The sequence below is a fragment of the Myxocyprinus asiaticus genome, chromosome 15 (assembly GCF_019703515.2).
Source record: "Myxocyprinus asiaticus isolate MX2 ecotype Aquarium Trade chromosome 15, UBuf_Myxa_2, whole genome shotgun sequence".
Lineage (NCBI taxonomy): Eukaryota > Metazoa > Chordata > Actinopteri > Cypriniformes > Catostomidae > Myxocyprinus > Myxocyprinus asiaticus.
In genome coordinates, this window is record NC_059358.1 from 23,968,269 (window position 1) to 23,991,178 (window position 22,910).

The 22,910-nt window shown below is 44.6% G+C and overlaps 1 pseudogene; it reads left to right on the top strand.

Moving 5' to 3' along the window:
* Positions 1-4,240: 4,240 nt before the first annotated feature.
* LOC127452661 (uncharacterized) lies at positions 4,241-22,001 on the top strand (annotated as a pseudogene).
* The last annotated feature ends 909 nt before the right edge of the window (positions 22,002-22,910 follow it).

Sequence of the window (22,910 nt, forward strand, 5' to 3'; positions counted from 1 at the left end):
TGCAGTTTGCTTACCACAACAACTGCTCCACTGATGATGCCATTGCATCGACACTACACACTGCTCTCTCCTACCTGGAAAAAAGGAACACATAAGTGAGAATGCTGTTTGTAGACTACAGCTCAGCATTCAACACCATGGTGCCCTCCAAGCTTGATGTGAAACTCCGGGCTCTGGGCTTAAACAGCTCACTGTGCAGCTGGATCCTGGACTTCCTGTTAAGCAGACACCAGGTGGATAGAATGGGCAGCAACATCTCCTCATCACTGACCCTCAACACTGGAGCCCTGCAGGGCTGTGTTCCCAGCCCACTCTTGTATTCCCTGTACACACATGACTGTGTGGCAACACATAGCTCCAATGCCATCATTAAGTTTGTTGATGATACGACGGTGGTAGGTCTGATCGCTGACAATGATGAAACAGCCTACAGAGAGGAGGTGCACACTCTGACATGCTGGTGTCAGGAGCACAACCTCTCCCTCAACATCAGTAAGACCAAGGAGCTTGTGGTGGACTTCAGGAGAAAAGACAGAGAACACAGCACCATCACCATCAATGGAGCACTGGTGGATGGAGAGAGTCAGCAGCTTTAAGTTCCTTGGTGTCCACATCACTGAGGAACTCATATGGTCCATCCACACTGAGGCCATTGTGAAGAAGGCTCACCAGTGCCTCTTCTTCCTGAGACGGCTGAGGAAGTTTGGAATGAACCACCACATCCTCACACGTTTCTACACCAGCACTGTAGAGAGCATCCTGACTGGCATGTCAACAGCACAGCCCTCAACCGCAAAGCCCTGCAAAGGGTGGTGCGAACTGCCAGACACATCATCGGAGGTGAGCTTCCCTCCCTCCAGGACATCTATACCAGGTGGTGTGTGAAAAAAGCTCAGAGGATCATCAGAGACTCCAGCCACCCGAGCCATGGGCTGCTCTCACTGCTACCATCAAGCAGGCGGTATCACAGCATCAGGACCCACACCAGTCGACTTCATGAAAGCTTCTTTCCCCAAGCAATCAGACTTTGGAACTCTTGATTGCTCACGATACATATATCAGCACCGCACTTTATTAGCCTCAGACTGGACTCACATTTTATACTTTTCTTAATAACACACTGGCAACTGACTATCAACAGACTTTTGATATTATTAGGTGTATATTGTATATTGTGTTGTGTAACATGATGTGTAAATTGTGTTATGTGTAAATCAGATGTTTATTGTAATTGTCATACTGCTATGTTGCTTGGAACTGCACCCAAGAATTTTACCCACTGTTGCACTTGTGTATATGGTTGAGTGACAATAAAGGGATTTGATTTGAATTGATTTTGAGTCCACTCCAGCAGGATTCCAGATTGTGCTCCACAGACAGGAGAACGTGTGATTACTGGCGCTACACAGTCTGGTTTCTCTCTATCAAAACTTGCGTAACCCATTTGAATTCTTCTGAGTTTTGAGTTTTTTGCCTTAAAGCAATATGGAGAAAGTTAGACATCTCAAACAACGAGAGAGCCTGACATTCTAACCAACACTGACGAGGAAAACAGTTAAAACAATGTCATGCACCAAAAATTGTGTCATCTCTCATGCAAATTTTTTAAAATACACATCATCACCCTTAATAAAATTCATGATGTTAGATATTAGAAAAAAACCGGCTTTGCTTTCAGATATTCAAATATTGTCTACAGAGATGACTTAAAAGAGTTAAATGAAGTGTTTTATATCAAGGATAGGAAGGATATTTTTTACTCATGAATAAGATAAATTATTTCCTTTGTTGCACTGTTTTCAGAAGATGTGAAGTTTTTGTGGAAAGTTTTATAATAAAAATAATAATACTAGTCAACAACATCAGCCTGAAATGTGAAATGTTGCATTGAGGTTGATTATTACTTTTTGAATACCTAAAATTCATTTTTTTAAACTCTGACTATGTTTATCAAGTTCCAAATAAAGATAAAATTATTCATGAGTATTTAATTCAATTACTGGATAAAAAAAAAATAGGCATTAAAATATATTCATTTAATTTATAAACCAATTTTTATTGATTTAATTTTTTTTTTGTTTTGTTTTGTTTTTTTTTTACTATATTGTGATATATATAGTTATCTTGATATGCAATTAGTGATATTGTGATATAAGATTTTGGTCATATCGCCCACCCCTAGTCATGAGATATGTCTGTTTGCAGGTACACACCCTGTCATGAACGCCGGTGAAGATTCCTCAATCGACCACCGGAGGTCTCACTCACCTGAATATTAACATTGAACTACATTTCCCAAGTGCCCACATGTCTGGACTGATTACTCCACACCTGCCTCATATCACTCAGACTATTTAAGCCCGGTGTGTGTGTTCGTTCATTGCGAAGTCTTGTTTGCCCTGGCTACATTTCTGAGCGTTATTATTTATTGTGTTGATCTGCCCGTGTTCGACTCTGCTTTGGATTACCCTTTACGATTCTCTGCTGCCTGCCTATCACTGTGTTTGCCTGGACTATCACTAATGCTGTTTTGCTACCTGCTCCGATCCTCTGCCTGTTTCACTACGTTTACTGCCCTGTCTCTGATATTGTTGGTTGCCTTGGTTATCCCACCCACGCCTGTTTGTACTTTGAACTTGTGTTTTAATAAACCACACATGGATCCCACTCAGCCTGAGTCTGTGTTACAGAAGACTTCGCCAACTACCGATCCAGTTGTCTTCATGCATCTGTCCAGTGAACTCTCTGCCCAAGCTAACCTACTGGCATCTCACCAACAACAACTATGACAACTCACCACACTAACAGAAGAGTTAGTGAAATCTGTGCAGAGTCTCTATCAGACCACACCTAAATCCGTTTCCCCAGCACCTCAAGCGAGTCAGGTACCAGTCTCAATACCTCACAGTACAGTAACTACTAATCCACGTTTAGCCTTTCCAGAAAAATTTGACGGCACCCCAACCAGGTGTAAAGACTTCCTCATGCAATGCTCTATGTTCCTGGCTCAACAACCCGACCGATGATAGCAAGATCTCTCTTGTGTGTTCACTGCTCACAGGTAAGGCGTTGGAATGGGCAACTCAAGGACTAAACCGCACCATTTTCAATGAATTTATTCAACGTCTGAGAGAGGTATTCAAACATTCTAAGGGAGGAAGGAGTGCTGGGGAACAACTGCTTGCACTTCGTCAAGGAAGAAATACTGCAGCTGAATTCGCTCTGTCTTTTCGCACTCTCGTGCGCAAACTGTGTGGGTGGAAGACACATTAAAACTGCTGTTTCGTCAAGGATTAAACACTGATATGCAATCTGAGCTGGCCTGCCGTGATGAAGGCAGAACCCTGGACCAATTCATCGACCTCACTATTCATATTGACAATCTCATTCGCTCCAGGAGACCTAATCGATTTATCAGCCTTTTCACTCAAACGCATCAACCCAGTGATGACACTGAACCTATGCAGGTCGGTCGAACTCATCCCTCCACAGAAGAGAGTGAACACCGCATCAGGAACCATCTCTGTTTATATTGTGGTCAAGCAGGACATTTGAGAGCTGACTGTTCGACATGACCACATCAAACACACAGTCGCCGGGTAAGTGTGTTGATTTCCTCTATTCAAACCACTGCTTGTATTGAAGTGCCAGTAAAACTAACATTCCTGTCAGACACCATCATCACTAAGGCCATGTTAGATTTGGGGGCAGCGGGCAACTTTACTGATGAAAATTTAGCCTGACAGCATAAGATACCACTATTTCCTTGCGACTCTCCTTTGGCAGTGGCAGCGCTAGATGGGCACCCCCTGGGGACTGGCCAGGTATTGTACACCACCACTGACCTCATTCTGCAAGTTGGGAATTTTACACACTGAAACAACACGCCTCTTCATCATCCACTCTCCACACAACCCAGTTATCCTCGGTTTACCCTGGCTGCAGGACCATAACTCACAAATTTCATGGTGAGAGAAGCAGATCATGCGATGGGATCCCAGCTGCTCGTTCAAGTATCTAAAATCAATCATCCCTATGTCCGTGAATACCAATATGGTGACTAACGAGTCCAACATAGCACCACATATACCTTCTGAGTATGCTGATCTATTTGAAGCCTTCAGTAAAACCAAAGCCTCTACCACCGCATTGATCTAGTGACTGCGCCATTGATCTGTTACCTGGTGCCTTACCACCTTGAGGCAGAATCTTTCCCCTGTCAGAACCTGAGGCTAAAGCCATGAAATCATCCACTGAAGAAGGACTGGCCAAGGGTTTCATTCGTCCATCCACTTCACCGGCAGCAGCAGGATTCTTCTTCATGGGAAAAAAGGATGGGGGCCTTCGTCCTTGTATTGATTATCGTGGTCTAAACGATATAACGGTTAAATTCAGATATCCCTTACCCCTGTTCCCCGCAGCTTTGGAACAACTAAGAACTGCTAAATTTTACACTAAGCTTGATCTATGCTGCGCATACAACCTCATTCGCATTCAAGAGGGGAATAAATGGAAAACTGACTTTTCTACCAGCAGCGGGCACTATGAATATCTCGTTATGCCGTTCGGATTGTCCAATAGTCCATCTGTGTTCCAGTCTTTCATAAATGACATATTTAGAGACATGCTTAACCAGGGCTTAATTGTATATATAGATGACATCTTGATTTATTCAGACACCCTGGAGGAACACATCAAGCAGGTTCGGGCAGTTCTGAAGCATCTCATGGAACACCAATTGTATGCCAAAGCAGAGAAATGTGAATTCCACCAAACTTCAATCTCCTTCCTCGGTTATATCATCAGTCCAGAAGGGGTGTCTATAGACGAGGGCAAGGTATGGGCAGTTCTAAACTGGCCTCAACCCACTACAGTAAAGGAACTACAACGATTCTTAGGATTTGCATATTTTTACAGAAGATTAATTAGAAACTTCAGCACTGTCGCTGCTCCACTCACCGCCATGATTAAGGGAGGTAACACCGAACTTTGCTGGTCTACTGACGCCATCCAAGCCTTTAATGAATTGAAAAGTCGCTTCACTTCTGCTCCTATTCTGCATCATCCTGATCCCAACGTACCTTTTGTTGGTTGAAGTAGATGCATCAAACACTGGTATTGGCGCTATCCTCTCTCAATGCCAAGGTAATCCTCCTAAGCTTTTCCCTTGTGCGTACTACTCACGTGAACTCTCCTCTGCTGAACAGAATTATGATGTGGGCAATTGTGAACTGTTAGCTATGAAAGCAGCATTCGAAGAATGGTGGCACTGGCTGGAGGGGGCCAGACATCCATTTCTGGTATTAACCAATCATCGCAACCTTGAATACTTGTGTTCAGCCAAAAGACTAAACCCCCTCTTTTCCATTATGTGTTCCACTACTATGGTCTTCCTGAAGACATTGTCTCTGACCGGGGTCCTCAGTTTACATCAAGGGTTTGGACAGCCTTCTTTCGACTACTAAATGTCAATATAAGTCTCACTTCAGGTTACCACCCCCAGTCTAATGGCCAGACTGATTGTCTGAATCAAGAACTCACCAAATTCCTTTGCATGTACTGTCAACAGTATCAAGCTGACTGGATCCGCTTTATTCCCTGGGCAGAATACGCACAGAACTCGATCCTCAAACCCTCCACAAAACTGACGCCCTTTCAGTGTGATCTTGGGTTCCAACCCCCTCTATTTCCATGGTCTGGTGAACCATCTGATGTTCCTGCTGTTAACGACTGGTTTCAACATAGTGAGGCTGTTTGGGATCAAGCTCATGTCCATCTACAGCGTGCCATAAACAGGGCAAAAGAACAAGCTGACCGTCATCGTCGTCCCAGTCCCATCTACGTTCCAGGACAGTGGGTGTGGCTTTCAACCCGGGACCTTTGTCTCTGTCTAACTTGCAAGAAGCTCAGTCCCAGGTATGTGGGTCCGTTCAAAATTCTAAGACAAATCAATCCTGTGTCTTATCGCCTCCAATTACCTGCTAATTATCGTATTTATCCCACTTTTCATGTCTCTCTGCTGAAACCTGCCGGTGGTCCGAGGGTGGAGGAGGAAGGCGGTGACGCAGGCCCCTCACCCATGATTGTGAAAAAAAGCCAGATCCAATATCTGGTAGATTGGGAGGGGTATGGTCCGGAGGAGAGTTCCTGGGTCAAGGCGGATGATATCCTCGACCCCAATCTCATCGCAGAATTCCATAGGACTCACCCGGAGAAACCGGCCCCTCGACCTCGAGGAAGACCCCGAAGTCGAATGGCTCTCGCTTCAGGAGCCGCTCGTGGGGGGGGGGGGGCTCTGTCACAAATGCCACCGGAGGTCTCACTCACCTGAATATCAACATTGAACTACATTTCCCAAGTGCCCACATGCCTGGACTGATTACTCCACACCTGCCTCATATCACTCAGACTATTTAAGCCCAGTGTGTGTGTTCATTCATTGCGAAGTCTTGTTTGCCCTGGCTACATTTCTGAGCATTATTATTTACTGTGTTGATCTGCCTGTGTTTGACTCTGCTTTGGATTACCCTTTACAATTCTCTGCTGCCTGCCTATCTCTGTGTTTTCCTGGACTATCACTATTGCCGTTTTACTGCCTGCCCCCATCCTCTGCCTGTTTGACTACGTTTACTGCCCTGTCTCTGATATTGTTGGTTCCCCTGGTTATCCTACCCACGCCTGTTTGTACTTTGAACTTGTGTTTTAATAAACTGCACATGGATCCCACTCAGCCTGAGTCTGTGTTACACACACACACACACACACTCAAAGGTCAGCAATTTGTCACACTTCGTCCCTTCTTACAGAAACACAAGTTTCCACACCTCACTTATCTCAGGCAAACACACACAGAGACTGTCATGAAAAGGTCAATGCATGGAATGATAACAAAGTAAAAAGAAAACATTTATCAATATATTGATTATAGATCTCAAACCAGCCTCTCAAATGCTTCTGTCCCTCAGAATACAAAAACCATTGTAGAGATATTAAAGGCTTCAGAAGAGTTGTTACAGTTATTGGAATACTCCTGTGACTAGAGAAGATTTGATACTTTGAAATGAGTATGGCTATGTTTCAACTGTATTGTTTTTATTGCATGTTTGCTGTGAGCCCCAGCTGAAAACATGGAGAACTAACAGATGTTGACCTTAATCTGTGTCAACCTGGACAGACGTCTTTTGCAGTCCAACCTACACCACACCAGACTTCTCTCTGCTTTTTTATGGATGGCTGTCTGCTAGAAAGTTCTCTTTAGAAATAGATGTATGTAAATATAACTCCAGGGACATAAAGAACTAAATATCACAAGCGCAAAGAACTTGCCTTCAGAAATAATTGGTAATTGCAAAGGGAAATTATTTATCCATTATTGTTCTCTGTCCTCCATTTTCAAGGGTAACATTTCTTAATAAAGTGCCTACTGTGTAGGGGATAATTTAAAAATCCTGTCATCTACTCACACTTATGTTCTTCCTATGGAGCCCTTTCTAAAATAGTTTTGCATGCTCTTGCAATCCATTTTCATTTTCCTTGCAATACATGGACCATGGTTTTAATTTAGTAATGTTGAAGTAACCACGGTTAATCTTGTGGTTATGGTGTATCTAAAAATACCATGGTTAAACTATGGTTTCTAGTAAAACTATGTTTACTTTTCATAATGTCTAACCATGGTTTCATAGAGTAACCAAAGCTGAACTGTGGTATTTTTAGTAAAACCACAGAATTGTGATTTTTGTTACCTTAGTTTTCATTTTCCTGTATTATTATTGTGGTTTCACTACAAATATGGTTACTATAGTAAAACCATGATACATTTTTTTTGTTATGTTTCAGTACAAATACCATAGTTTAATAGTTGAAGAGGGAGCACAAAACTTATTGCAAGGGACTGCAAATTGTTTTTAATAAAAAATTCAGGGAAAGAAAAAACCCTTCCTGTACTCTCAGAGGGGGCTCAGTATGTTCCAAACCTGTATGTCTTTAATTGAATATATAAAATATTCAGTCTCAGTCACCATTCACTTTTATAGAGAGAAAAAAGTTGCGATAAAATTGAATGTTGACTGAGATTCCCGGTCCCTTCTGCATTCCACAGAATAAAAAGTCATAAAGGTTCAGAACAACAAGAGGGTGTGTATATGATGACAGTTTACATTTTTGGGGGGTGAATACTTTAAATCTGTAACTTTGAGAATTGTTAAATTAGCTGTAATTGGTTGATTATTATACATTCATCTGTGATTGCACCAGTGTGATCTGGCTGTTTACAGTAGACTTAAGATTTATGTATTGCAGAAAAATGTTTACTCTAAAGATTTGTATGTATTTGTAAATGTATATTTTGTATAAATAAAATGAACTACACTTGCTGTGTGTTTGAATTCATTAAAGTATATGGGATTTTAAAATGGAAAGTGAAAATTTGTTGATTGTAAGCATAGTTTTATCCAGAAATCAGCATTGTTTCAACAAGGTAAGCAAATCGATTTTATGTGTTTTCAATGGTGTTAATGATGTTGATTCAACGTGACGTTCAAAGGACGTTGAGAGGACGTTCAAATGACTGGTAGAAAACATCTCTGAAAGGTCCCCGAATGTCCGCTAGATGTCCTCCGAACGTCCCTTTGACAGCAAGAGGACCCTACACAAAGACGTTCTGGGGACCTTTTTCGTTAGCTAGGAATAGACCATTCTGAATAGGATATCATAAGTGTTCAATAGTGTAAATTATTTATGTTATTCATAGCCTACTGTTGCTTTCATGCTCCTCTCTTTACAATACGGTGCTAGGTTTAGGAGGTTTTCCCTTTATAGTTGTGAGTCTGGGAAGTATAAAGATTTCCACAGGCTTGTTGTGCATTTACATCACTTGTGGCAAATGGATGTCCTTATTGGCTATGCAGATGTCCATGGAGAGCTGTTGCCCATCAATAACGATGACAACTTTTGCAAAGCTGTGACCTCCACACAATCTTTACTGCGCAAATTCATTCAGCTACAAGGTACAGAAAGGGTAAAGAAGAAAATTCATAGCCTATCTTGATATTCTTTTCTACACCCAGTTACTTAAAAATATAAAAATCATTCCGCTAATGTACAGTATAAATATGTATATAATATGGGGCACCTTTTTTTCAAACAAACATGGATATACAGTACGCTGTGTTCGCTGCATATTGACAGAGTTCCTTTTGGCATGAAGGTAAAGTGTAAATATTTCATTGTGTGAAAATCTTATGACTGTTAGTTTTTTGAGCTCCTTGACCAGAAAAGAAAGGAATTTATCTAGTTTGGAATCACGTACTGCAGTATAATTGCTTTCTATTCCCATGTGGTGTGTTTGTTTGCCAGCTAGATTATCTTGTTGCTTTCATGTGATCTTTACCAATGTATCTCAGTAAATAGTGTCTTACATGTAGAAAAAAAGAATCTGAACTTAAACATTCAGTTACTCAATGTAATTCAATACATATTACTAATTACTTCCCTAAAACTGTCATCAGATTATTGACTCTACTGACCATTTTTTTCTTTTTCCGCTCAACGAATACAAAATGTCTATATTTCCTTGTACAAGTCATACACTCAGCACCACTTGTTTCTCCCTTACAAAAACTCAAATCATTAACATAAATCATGTTTTAAATGTATTTTACATAAATAATACTGTTTAGTTACTGTATAGAAATATGTGTAACCCAAGTATACTTAAAAATAATTAATTTAAGTGAAAGTCAGTAACTAATCTAATTACAAGAATTTAAAATGTGGGAGCGTGGCGCCACGCGAGGAGCGGACGTGTGAATGGCGAGCTCTGTGCACTTTGCCAGTTTTAATAGTATTTGTGCCATAAACCGGTGAGATTCGATACACCTTGATTCTGTTCTAGGAAGACAATATGTCAAAAAATTCAAAATCCTCGGGCTCTGGAGACATTAAAAGACACTTACGTGCTCAAACTGATTCCCCGCAGCAGCAGGCCGAAAGCCACGGACTCAATTCGGACGGTGAACTGAAAGAAATCTAGTGTGAATTGATGAATGTGTCAGCAATGCTGACGAAGGTCGTGGCGGACTTGGAGGATCTTGCTGTGATACGTCGATCGATCACTTCCATGGAGATGAAATTCTCTGAGTTGGTTACAAGATTGTTGGACTTCGAGAAACGGATCGATTATCAGGAGTCATCGGAGAAGGAATTAGCTGCTAATCCACTAGCGACCAAGACAGATTTGCAGCGCATCTAGGAAAAGTTGGAAGACCTTGAGAATCATAATTGGCGAAACAATGTCCGAATTGTTGGAATTCCTGGGAATGAAGAAGGCCGAGATATGGTGAAATTCCTAGACGAGCTCTTTCTGAGTCTGCTCGACATAACAGGCCATAAGCTGGAAATTGAGTGAGCTCACAGGGTCCTGACTCGGAGATCCACGGAGGGAGACAGGCCCGATCAATTCTGGCAAAATTTCTGAGATCATACGATAAAGATCTTGTGTTACGTGAGGCGAGGAGTAAAGGAAGGCTTTCTTGGAAGAACCACAACATTTTCTTTTTACCAGACTTTGTGAATTTGACAAGAGAGAAACGTGAATGATTCAGGGAATCCAAGAAACTCTTACATCAACAGAAGGTCGCTTTTGCTCTGATGTTTCCGGCCAAACTGAGAATAGATACTAAGGATGGCTGTAGAGAATTTACATGCCCACAGCAAGCATTGTCCTACATAAAACAATTGCGTGAGTAAGCCATTTGGTGATTTTCATGTTACCACCTAGTGGACCTGACTCACTGAACATTCACTTGACTGTTCAAGGAAACTGGGCACCTTTTTCGTTTCGTTTTGTGCTGGTTCCACATAGCGGCTGGAGTTTGTTTTGTGTAGAATCATTTCTTCGGGACAGTTTGTGGATGAGTCTGCACGTTTTGGGTGCTTATGCCTCCTGTTGGCTGGAGTTGGTTTTGTGGAATATTTCTCGCAGGACATTGGAGTGAGTTTGACTGCCCGAAGAACTGAACGGCCCGTTTTGTTGTTTTTTTTTGTGCTGGTTCCGCTAGCGGCTGGAGCTTGTTTTGTGGAGGCACACACCTTCTAGACAGTTAAGTGGATGAATCTACATGTTTTTTTGTGTGTGTGTTTGTTCTGCTTATTGACTGGAGTTTGTTTTATAGATTATCTTCTGTTGTGTAATTCTGTTTTACACATTTTTGTATAGAAACACTGGACTTGAGCAATCTGACGGCAATGTTGCCGCGGGGACTCTCGTAGGCGTACATGAACTGTTTGAGTTTAGAGGGATGGACACCGGTTGGCGCTTTCTGTTTGTTTTGTTCTGGGGAAAGTTTGGGGGTTGATTGTTGCACCAATGTGGTCTTTATAATTTTATTTTTGACATACAATCTATTTTTTCTGATATGTCAAAATGTCAAATGTTAATATGAGTGGATTGTCTCTCTCCACGTGGAATGTGAATGGGTTGGGGCGCCCCATAAAAAGATGGAAGGTTATTTATTTTCTTAAACGTAAGAAATATGATATAGTGTTTCTTCAAGAAACGCATCTTTCCCTGCAGGAAGCTGAAAAATTTGGGAAAATATGGGGTGGACATGTTTTCTTTAGTGTTGGCTCAAGTAAGAGCAGGGGAGTCATTACATTGATAAGTAAACATCTACAATTCAAATGTCTCAAACAGATTAAAGATAAATTAGGATGAGTCATTACTGTTTTAGCAGACATTCAGGGGCAAAGTTTGATTTTGGCTAATATTTATGCATCTAACGCTGATGATCAGAGCTTTTTTATAGATCTTGAAGGGATGTTGCAAGCCGTTGGCATCCCTCATGATATAATATTGGGAGGAGACTTTAATCTTTTGATGGACTCAGTCCTTGATCATAGTGAAGCAAAAGTGTGTAAGCCCCCAAGAGCAACACTGACGCTTCACAGGATGTGTAAATATCTTGGTCTTTTGAACCCATCTGGTAGGGAATATACATTATTTTCATCAGTCCATAAGATTTATTCTAGAATGGATTTTTTTGTTGAAATCTAAGTCCCTCCTTTCATCTGTTGTTGATCGCTCAATTGGAAACATTTTAGTCTCAGATCACGCCCTGGTGAGTTTAGAGGTTTTGCCACATTTGGAGAAAAAGAAATCATATAGATGGTGCTTTAATGTATCTCTTTTGCAAAATCTTGAATTTCAACAAATTTTAAAGGCTGAAATCAATGTTTATATGGAGACCAACTGGTCCTCAGTATCCTCTGTGGGTGTGGCTTGGGAGGCACTTAAGGTGGTTCTTAGGGGCTGGATCATACAGTATGCCTCATTCATCAAAAAATCCAAAGCACGAGAACTCGTGGAGTTGGAAGGGAATATTAAAAGTGCCGAGGCAGAGCTGAAGCGCCGAATGTCGTCTGATGGCCTCAGAGAATTGACCCGATTGAAATACAGATATAATACTATTTTGTCACGGAAGGTGGAGTTTTGACAATTCAGGGAAAGACAGTCATACTTTGAGTCGGAAGACAAAGTAGGGAAGCTTTTGGCTAGATTCATAAAGCAGAGAGAGTCTTTTTCTACCATTCCCTCAGTGAAATCTGCTGGTGGTGAAATATTTACCTCGGCCATTGATATTAATAATGCTTTTAAAGAATTCTATCTTGATCTCTTTAGTTCCACGTCTTCATCTACTGATGAAGATATTAGAAACTTTGTGGAACCATTAGAACTCCCTAAACTGACGCCTGAGCAAAACAAATTCTCTTGATTCTGAGACAAACTTGGAGGAGCTTGGCGAGGTAATTAAGGCCTTACCTACAGGCAAGGCTCCGGGGCCAGACGGCTATGCTGCTGAATTTTTTAGATCTTATGCTACAGAACTGGCTCCACTTTTGTTAGAAATTTATATGGAATCATTAAAGAATGGGAAGCTTCTGCCAACCATGACACAAGCCCGGATCAGTCTGATTTTTAAAAAGGACAAAGATCCAAGCGAGTGTAAGAGTTACCATCCAATTTCCCTGATCCAGCTAGACGTAAAAATATTGTCAAAATCCTGGCTAACCTATTAAGTAAAGTTGTGACATCTCTTATTCATATAGATCAGATGGGGTTTATTCGGGGCCGCAGCTCTTCTGATAACATTAGGTGTTTCATCAGTATCATGTGGTCAGTGACGAATGATCAGACTCCGGTTGCTGCCATCTCACTTGATGCCAAAAAGGCGTTTAATGTGGTAGAATGGGATTATCTTTTTAAGATTTTGGAAATATATGGGTTTGGGAACACTTTTATTGGACGGATTAAGTTACTTTATAGACAGCCAGTAGCGGTGGTACAAACAAATGGATTAATTTCATATTATTTTACTCTGGATAGGGGCATCCGGCAGGGTTGCCCTCTTTCCCCATTATTGTTCTGTCTTTCCAAGGAGCCATTAGCAGCAGTGATAAGAAAGGAGGATAATTATCCAGGGGTGGTGGTGGGAGGTATGGCGCGTAAGCTTTTGCTTTACACAGATGATATTTTATTATTCGTCTCCAACCCCATAAGATCTATGCCTTGCCTTTACAGAATTATTAATACTTTTTCTAAGCCCTCAGGATACAGAGTCAATTGGTCTAAATCCGAAGCTTTGGCTCTGACAGCGTACTGCCCAGTAACGGCCTTCCAGCCGAGCGCCTTCCAGTGGCCCAAACAGGGCATTAAGTATTTGGGCATTTTATTCCCAGCAAATTTGTGTTAATTTTAGAGTTAATTTTGACCCATTAATAAAAAGGTTTTCGAGTGATTTGAGCAGGTGGGCTTCATTATATTTTTCTATGATTGGGAAGATTAATGTTATTAAAATGAATTGTATTCCAAAATTCAACTACCTGCTACAGTTTCTCCCGTTAGATGTCCCCCTCTCTTATTTCAAGCAATTCGATAGCATAGCGAAGTCCTTCATTTGGAATGTAAGCGTCCTAGATTACATTTTAATAAATTGCATAGGCCAATCGACAAAGGTGGGCTAGGCCTACCCAAGATTTTGTTTTATTATTACGCATTCGGTCTTAGACATTTGGCTCCTTGATCGCTTCCACCTGAGAGAGCCCCTCCCTGGTTTTGTATTGAATGGGAAGTTCTTGCCCCTATTTCATCATTACAAAGCCTTTCTATCAAAATAATCTGAGAAGTTATCTCGCATTTGCACTCAGTATAGACAAAAGTGTCCAGAATGTTTAATTCGGACATTTATTTAAATGTTGCCTCAAGCATATGGCTGAACCCTAAATTATGTATTGAAAAGTCCCCTTTCTGCTGGTCAGAGTAGATTGTGAGGGGGGTTACTACACTCAGTGACCTATATGAGAGCAGAGTGTTGAGATCTTTTGAAGATTTGGTCCAACATTTTGGGATTCCTAGATCTCAGTTTTTTTAGGTATTTACATCTGCGCCACCTGCTCTGCTGGCGATGCCAGTCGGAGGATGGAGACACTGCCCATGTTTTTTGGTGATGTGTTGAGATCCAGAGGTTCCCTATCTGTCACTCACTCGACATTGTGTCGATGTAGTGACACTAGGGGTCACTCTTGGGAGCCAGAGACACCTCTGGTCTTTGATAAAAGGCCAATGAAAATTGGCGAGTGGTATTTGCATGCCACTCCCCCGGACATACGGGTATAAAAGGAGCTGGTATGCAACCACTCATTCAGATTTTCTCTTTGGAGCCGAACAGTCATGCTCACTGAGCTGAATTCCCACGACTGTTCATTCACCTCTGCTGGATCTGACGGCGCATTTCAGCAGCTTCTCCCTCCTCTGCACTGGTGCACTGCAGAGAATGCCCCTGGGCACTTTGGCAGAAATAAGAGTATATTTCTCTAAAAGAATGGCACACACGGAACACAAGACGCGGCTTTATAAAGATGCCTTTCCTTTGTGTGTTATTCCTGGTTGCGTTCATTATCTCTCGCCTTCTGACGGTCACGATCACAGTCTTTCCTGTCTGGGCACTGCTCACGCAGAGACAGCGTTCATAGATGGTCATGTACTCATTGTGAGGACATGCCCATGGCAATGATGCGGTCGTGGCTCGCCTTCGTAAGAAAGCAAGCCACCCCAAAGGCTCCCCACCTCGGTCCTTTTACCCACGGGTAAGAGGCCAGCGCGGCTAGCACTGGGGGCGATTTGGGGACCCCAATGGGACCGCCTCTGCCGGGTATTCCCCGCGGACCTCCCATTCCCCAGCACGCTCGTCTGCCCCGATCGGGCTTCTGGATGAGTCCGCCAGCTCGTCTCACGGCGAGTTCGACCTCTTATTCAGAGCCCGCGAAAGTGATGAGCTCTCGAGCGCAGCATCGGAGAGTGGGCTCATCCAGTCAGACGCAGAAGCCCAGGCAGCCACGAGCATCGGCTAGAGTGGAACCCTCCGCTCTTCCCTGAACCCTCATGGCTCGATGATTGGTTCCTGGGCTCACGGTGCTGCACAAAGCCATGCCCTGCCCCGTTTCTTTCTTCCCGGAAGTACATGAAGAGCTGACAAGGTCATGGGAGGCACTTTTTACTGCCCGGTCCCGATCTTTTCAGCTTCCCTGCCCTCACTACCCTCGATGGTGTGGCGGCCAAGGGCTATTCGGCAATCCCCCGGTGGATAAAGGTGCTTGTGGTGTATCTATGCCCGCAGAGCGCCGCCACCTGGCACGGGTGCCCAAAGCCCCCATCCAATGCCTGTAGGTTTAAATCATCTTTGATGGCCAAGGCCTACGGTGCCGCTGGACAAGCCACCTCTGCCCTGCATGCCATGGCTCTCCTGCAAGCCGCCAAGGTGCTAAAGGAACTGCACTAGGGTAGTTCCGCCCCGGGATTGATGCAGGAACTGCTCGGCGACCGACCTCACTCTCCGAGCGACGGAGGTCACGGCGCGGTCTCTCGGGCGGACGATGTCCACATTAGTGGCCCAGGAGCGCCACCTTTGGCTCAACCTGGTCAAGATGGGTGAGGCCGACAGGACACGGTTCCTTGCTGCCCCCATCTCCCAGGCTTGCCTATTCGCGACACCGTCAAGGACTTTGCCCAGCAGTTCTCGACGGTGGAGCAGCAGACGGAGGCTATCCGGCATATCCTGCCCTGGCGCTGCTCAAGATCCCGCACCCTGTCTGCTCGTCGCCAAAGGCGTCCCCCTGCGGTGACTGCACTGGCTCCGCCACAGCCCGCCCCTTCGGCCCGGCGTGGAGCCCACCGCAGGAAGCAGATGCCACCCGTCTCGCGGCCGCCAAGAACCCGTGAAAGGCTTCAAAGCGCCCTTGAGACGGGCGACCCAGGGACGACGAAACCCGCTGCTCTGGAGCTGGTAAGCAGACCTCTCCATCCCCCGGTCGAAGATGCTGATGCTGACGCAAAAACGCATTCTGGCGAGCGTCCGGCATCAAGATTGGTTTGCGGTGGTAGACCTGAAGGACGTGTACTTCCACGTCTCGATTCTACCTCGACACAGACCCTTCCTGCGGTTTGCATTCGAGGGTCAGGCGTATCAGTACAAGGTCCTCCCTTTCGGCCTGTCCTTGTCTCCTTGCGTCTTCACGAAAGTCGCAGAGGCAGCCCTTGCCCTGTTAAGGGAAGTGGGCATTCGCGTTCTCAGCTATCTCGACGATTGGCTAATCCTAGCTGTGGTACGCCCTGACCGAGGCCCCCCTCGGCATAAACGCGCTGGCACACAGCTGGCCCCCTGGCCTGCGCATATATGCGTTTCCCCCAGTGAGCCTACTTGCACAGACCCTGTGCAAGGTCAGGGAGGATGAGGAGTAGGTCGTCCTGGTAGCACCCTATTGGCTCACCCAGACGTGGTTCCCTGAGGAAGGACCTTCTTTCTCAGGGACGGGGCACCATCTGGCACCCACGACCAGACCTCTGGAATCTCCATGTCTGGCCCCTGCAGTGGTAGAGACGATCACTCAGGCTAGGGCCCCCTCTACGAGGCGCCTGTATGCCTTCAAGTGGTGTCTGTTCGCTAAGTGGTGTTCTTCCCGACGGGAAGACCCCCAGAGATGCGCAGTCGGATCAGTGCTTTCCTTCCTGCAGGAGAGGTTGGAAGGGAGGCTGTCCCCTTCCACCTTGAAGGTGTACGTTACCGCCATAGCAGCACACCATGACGCAGTTGACAGTAAGTCCTTAGGGAAGCACGACCTGATCATCAGGTTCCTAAGAGGCACCAGGAGGCTGAATCCCTCCAGACCGCACCTCGTTCCCTCATGGGACCTCTCTGTAGTTCTTCAGGGTCTACAGAGAGCCCCCTTTGAGCCTTTGCAGTCAGCTGAGCTTAAGGCACTCTCCTTGAAGACTGCCCTCCTGACTGCGCTCACTTCCATCAAGAGGGTAGGAGACCTGCAAGCATTCTTTGTCAGTGAAACGTGCCTGGAGTTCGGTCCAGGCTACTCTCACATGATCCTGAGACTCCGACCAGGCTATGTGCCCAAGGTTCCCACGACCCCTTTTAGGGATCAGGTGGTGAACCTGCAAGCGCTGCCACAGGAGGAGGCAGACCCAACTCTGTCGTTTCTGTGTGCGGTGCACGCTTAATGCATCTATTTGGATTGCATGCAGAGCTTTAGGATCTCTGAGCAGCCCTTTGTCTGCTTTGGTGCACAGCGGAAAGGAAGCGCTGTTTCCAAGCAGAGGATCGCCCACTGGCTCATTGACGCCATAACTATGGCATATCACGCCCAGGACATGCCGCCCCCGGTAGGGCTACGAGCCCATTCTACCAGGGGTGTAGTGGCCTCCTGGGCCCTGGCCAGGGGTGCCTCTCTAACAGACATTTGCAGAGCAGCAGGCTGGGCAACACCCAACACCTTTGCAAGGTTCTACAACCTCCGGGTGGAAACGGTTTCATCCCAGGTAGTGGCACGCAATACAAGCGGATAAGCCCGGGATAGCCGGCCAGGTGTATCACTTGCACATAGCGCCTTCCACCTCCTTTTGAGCTGAAGATATGCTCCATTAATTCCCAGTAGTGTTCACAAACTTTGTTCCCTGGTTGACTTCCTCCGAGCCCTGTGGCAGTCAAGTTTTCGGAGAGACTCGCTGCCGGCCCAGTACAAATGCTAACTAAGAGTCCTGTTCTGGGGTAGGTGCTCCGCATGTGGCGGTTCCCTGTAAGGCTAACCTCATGCGATATATATCTTCCGCTAATTCATTTCCCTGTTGGCAAACTGCATCTTCCTTGGGCACAGCCCCTCTGCCCCAGTCTCCATGTTTGTAGGAACTCCTCCCCCGTTGGGTAGGATCTACCTTGAAGACTCTCCACATGGTTGGAAAGACCATGTGACGTATTTTTCTACTTAAATATCCCCCCCTCTCTTTGGGCGAGGTGTGGTCTCCGCGGTGTCCTCTCCTTGGGAGGGACACCCCTCGACTAGACCTGGCGGCCCAGTTGGCTAATCCCCCTTCTTTTTTAGGGAGTGGAAAAAGAGAAGGGGAAAAGAGGCCATGACTGGGTTAGCCTGTCTCTATCTTTTGGGTAGTCAACTTGTCCCCAAAGGGCCATTCGACACTCATAACTATGTTGGGGGTAGTTACGTGTTGACCTGGTGTGCTGGCTACGAGGCACACAGTGGTCTGCCCACCACACACCGCCAGTTCACATAACATAGTTCAGCCAGTTGTGGCATTTCGTATAGGGACCCCTAGTGTCACTACATCGACACAATGTCAAGTAAGTGACAGATAGGGAACGTCATGGTTACTTGCGTAACCTCCGTTCCCTGATGGAGGGAATGAGACATTGTGTCCCTCATGCCACAGTGCTGAACTACCTGCTGAAATGGCCGGACCTTGTCTTGGCTCCTCAGCATAAAACCTGAATGAGTGGCTGCATACCAGCTCCTTTTATACCCATATGTCCGGGGGAGTGGCATGCAAATACCACTCGCCAATTTTCATTGGCCTTTTATCAAAGACCAGAGGTGTCTTGGGCTCCCAAGAGTGACCCCTAGTGTCACTACATTGACACAACGTCTCGTTCCCTCCATCAGGGAACGGAGGTTACGCAAGTAACCATGACGTTTTGGATGAAGGTTCAGAGTTTTGTGTGTGATGTGTTGAGCACTCGGATTTTGTTTTGCCCCAGACTCTGTGTTTTGGGTGATGGGGAGGACGTCGATGTGGGGAATAAAAATATAAAGAATTGGGTCCTGACCAGTGTGATGGTTGCCAGACAGATTGTTTTGAGGAGATGGAAGTCGACTGGAGCGCCCCCATTTCAGGAGTGGTGCACGGAGATGGGGAGGGTGGCGGCATATGAGGAAATGGTATTTAGTAGACTGAGTAATTTGGATTTGTTTGTTGGGAAATGGGGCAAGTGGTTGGCATTGTTGGAGGACTCTCGGTGAGAAATAGCGGAGAGAGAGGTTTAGATGTAGATGTGTGTGATTATTATATATATATTGTACTTTTTTGTACTTTTTAATGTTTTTTTTTTATGCATATGCTCATGTGACCACGGGAGTGTTTGTTTGGGATCGGGGTGGGGTTGGAGGTTGGGGATTGGGAGGGGGAGGGGTATTGGTGGGGATTAAATGTTAAATGTTGATTCCATGTATACATGTTTTGTTTCTCGTGTTTTCTGTGTGAATCAATAAAAATATTAATCACAAAAAAGAATTTAAAATGTAATGTTACTGATTTTGTGCTAAAAAAGTAACTGATTACAAAGTATTTAATAACTGTAATCTATTACACCCAACACTGACAATTTTGAAAATTATTTGTTATAAATATTTGTCCAAAAATTATATTTGCTCAAAAAGTACTGATATCATCTGGGTCTGTTCATTCATAATTTCAGAACAGTAAAAATACTTTGCTCAACTTACATCATGCACTGTTTTACAGAGGAAGCTGACCAAGGCAACATTAGTGTTGATGGCTTTACTAAGCGAAAGAAATCTGTGGCAGCATCGCATGGTGACATGAGCCACAGAAATCCACACTTTCAAATCAGCATGCCACAGAACTTCCGTCCTGTTTCTTCCATCATTGATGTGGACGTCTTGTTGCTTGTTACCAGAATGCCATCGAAGAGTGCGTCTGTACCACCAGGGCTAAGACAGACCTCTGGGGTTTTACATCCGTGATGGTACTACTGTGAAGGTTACTCCTTATGGTTTGGAAAAGGTTCCAGGCATCTTTATCTCATGCATTGTACTTGGTGGACTGGCAGAGAACACGAGACTTCTGGCCATCAATGATGAGGTCCCGGAAGTCAATGGTATTGATGTTATGGGGAAGTCTCTGGACCAGGTGACTGACATGATGATTGCCAACAGCCTAAACCTTATCATCACAGTGAAACCTGCAAACCAGCATAACAACATATGGCAAAAATCTGCATTTCTTCAAGCTCAGGACACTGTCTTGATAGTATAGACTCTGTACGCTACCCAGGGCTGCCTATAATAATGAGAGCTTATGGCTTGACAGGTAACGGGTCTGAGAGTGAAGAAGATTCAGATATGGTTGTTGAGAGCCCCATCGAACATTCCAGTGCATCAACAGCCTCTCACACTTCTCATCCACATGTTTATCCTTCTCACAGGCCCCAAGTTTCTGACAGATGGCCCAACTCACTCATTTCTGCAGCTTTGTATCACTCTCAGCCTTGCCTCAACTATACAGCTCACTCTGACCACAGCCTCCCAATTTACTTCATCTTCTTCCAACCTACAGGCAGAAACTAAAATCAGTTAAACCTGTAGTAAAGACTGTAAAGCGATGGACCAATGAAGCAGAGCTGGAACTACAAGCCTGCTTTGACTGCTCTGATTGGAGTGTTTTTGAGGCTGCAGACACCAATCTGGATGAGCACACAGATACTGTGACATCATATATCAGTTTCTGTGAGGATATGTGCATTCCTACTAGGACTTACTTAACATACAACAACAACAAACCGTGGTTTACAGCAGAACTTGAGCAGCTTCGTCAGGCCAAAGAGGATGCTTGCAGAGGTGGGGATAAAGTCTTGCACAATCAGGCCAGGAATTCACTGAATAAGGAAATTAGAGTGGCTAAAAGAAGCTATTCTGATAAGATGAAAAACAACTTTTCAGCTAATGACCCTGCATCAGTGTGGAGTGGCCTGAAAGACATTACTAACTTGTGACCTTCCTCCAACACTGTAGGGAACCAACAACTGGCTGACGACTTGAATGTGTTCTACTGTAGATTTGAAAGGCCCAATCTCACACCCCACACTCGCTCTGACCTTCACTTCACACAAACATCAACACCTCCTGCAAGCCCCCTCCTCCCCCCTACTGCTACTCAACCTGCACTTAAGATCTGTGAAGAAGAGGTGTGCCATGACTTCCGAAAACAAAATACAAGGAAAGCACAGGGCCCAGATGGTGTTTCAACTGCTTGTCTAAAATCCTGTGCTAACCAGCTGGCCCACATCTTCACACTGATCTTCAATAGATCTCTGGAGCAGTGTGAAGTCCTATGCTGCTTCAAATGCACAATCATCATTCCTGTCCCAAAGAAACCCAAAATCACAGGATTTAATGACTACAGACCCATCGCTCTGATATCTGTGGTCATGAAATCATTTGAGAGACTGGTGTTGGCCCACCTGAAGGACATCACTGGACCCTTTCTAGATCCCCTTCAATTTGCTTATCAAGCAAACAGGTTTGCGGATGATGCAGTCAGCACAGGATTGCATCATATCCTGCAACACCTGGACAGACCAGGGACATATGCAAGGATCCTTTTTGTAGACTTCAGTTTGGCTTTCAACACCATTATCTCAGCTATTCTCCAGACTAAATTACACCAACTCTCTGTTCCCATGTCAATCTGTCAGTGGATCACCAGCTTTCTGACGGACAGGCAGCAGCTAGTGAAACAGGGGAAATTCACTTCCAGCACCTGTCCGATCAGCACTGGTGCCCCCTAGGGATGTGTACTCTCCCCACACTCTTCTCCCTGTATAAAAATGACTGCACCACCAAGGACCCCTCTGTCAAGCTTCTGAAGTTTGCAGATGACACTACTGTCATCGGCCTCATCCAAGATGACGATGAGTCTGTATACAGAAGGGAGTTTGAACGGCTGGCTCACTGGTGTAGTCAAAACAACCTGGAGCTGAACATGCTCAAAACAGTGGAGATGATTGTGGACTTTAGGAGAAACACCCCAACATTGACCCCCCTCACCATTCTAAACAGTACTGTGGCAGCAGTGGAGTCATTCAGGTTTCTGGGCACTACCATCTCACAGGACCTGAAGTGGGAGACCCACATTGACTCCACTGTTAAAAAGGCCCAACAGAGGTTGTACTTCCTTCACCAGTTGAGAAATTTCAACCTGCCTTATGTGCTGCTGATACAATTCTACTCAGCAGTCATTGAGTCTGTTTTCTGCACTTCAGTAACTGTCTGGTTTGGTGCAGCCACAAAATCGGATATCAGAAGACTACAAAGGACAGTTCGGACTGCTGAGAGGATTTTTGGTTGCCCCCTGCCCACCCTTCAAGAACTGTACACTTCCAGAGTGAGGAAAAAGGCTGGAAAAATCACTCTGGACCCCACTCAACCTGCCCACTACCTTTTTGAACTGTTGCCTTCTGGCAGGTGCTACAGAACACTGAGCACCAGAACCATCAGGCACAGGAACAGTTTTTTTCTCTCAGGCTATCCATCTCATGAACAGTTAAAATTGCCCCATTGAGCAATAATTAATGTGCAATACACAGTTTAGTCTATTTATATTTATTCAACATACCATACCTCTTCTGCCATTACATTCCCTTGCTTCTGTATTTAACAGATTGTATTGTACATATTGTACATACGTATATGTATATTTTCTATTCACTTTTTATTTTTATTCTATTTTTTATCATTATCTCTGTCTTGTTACT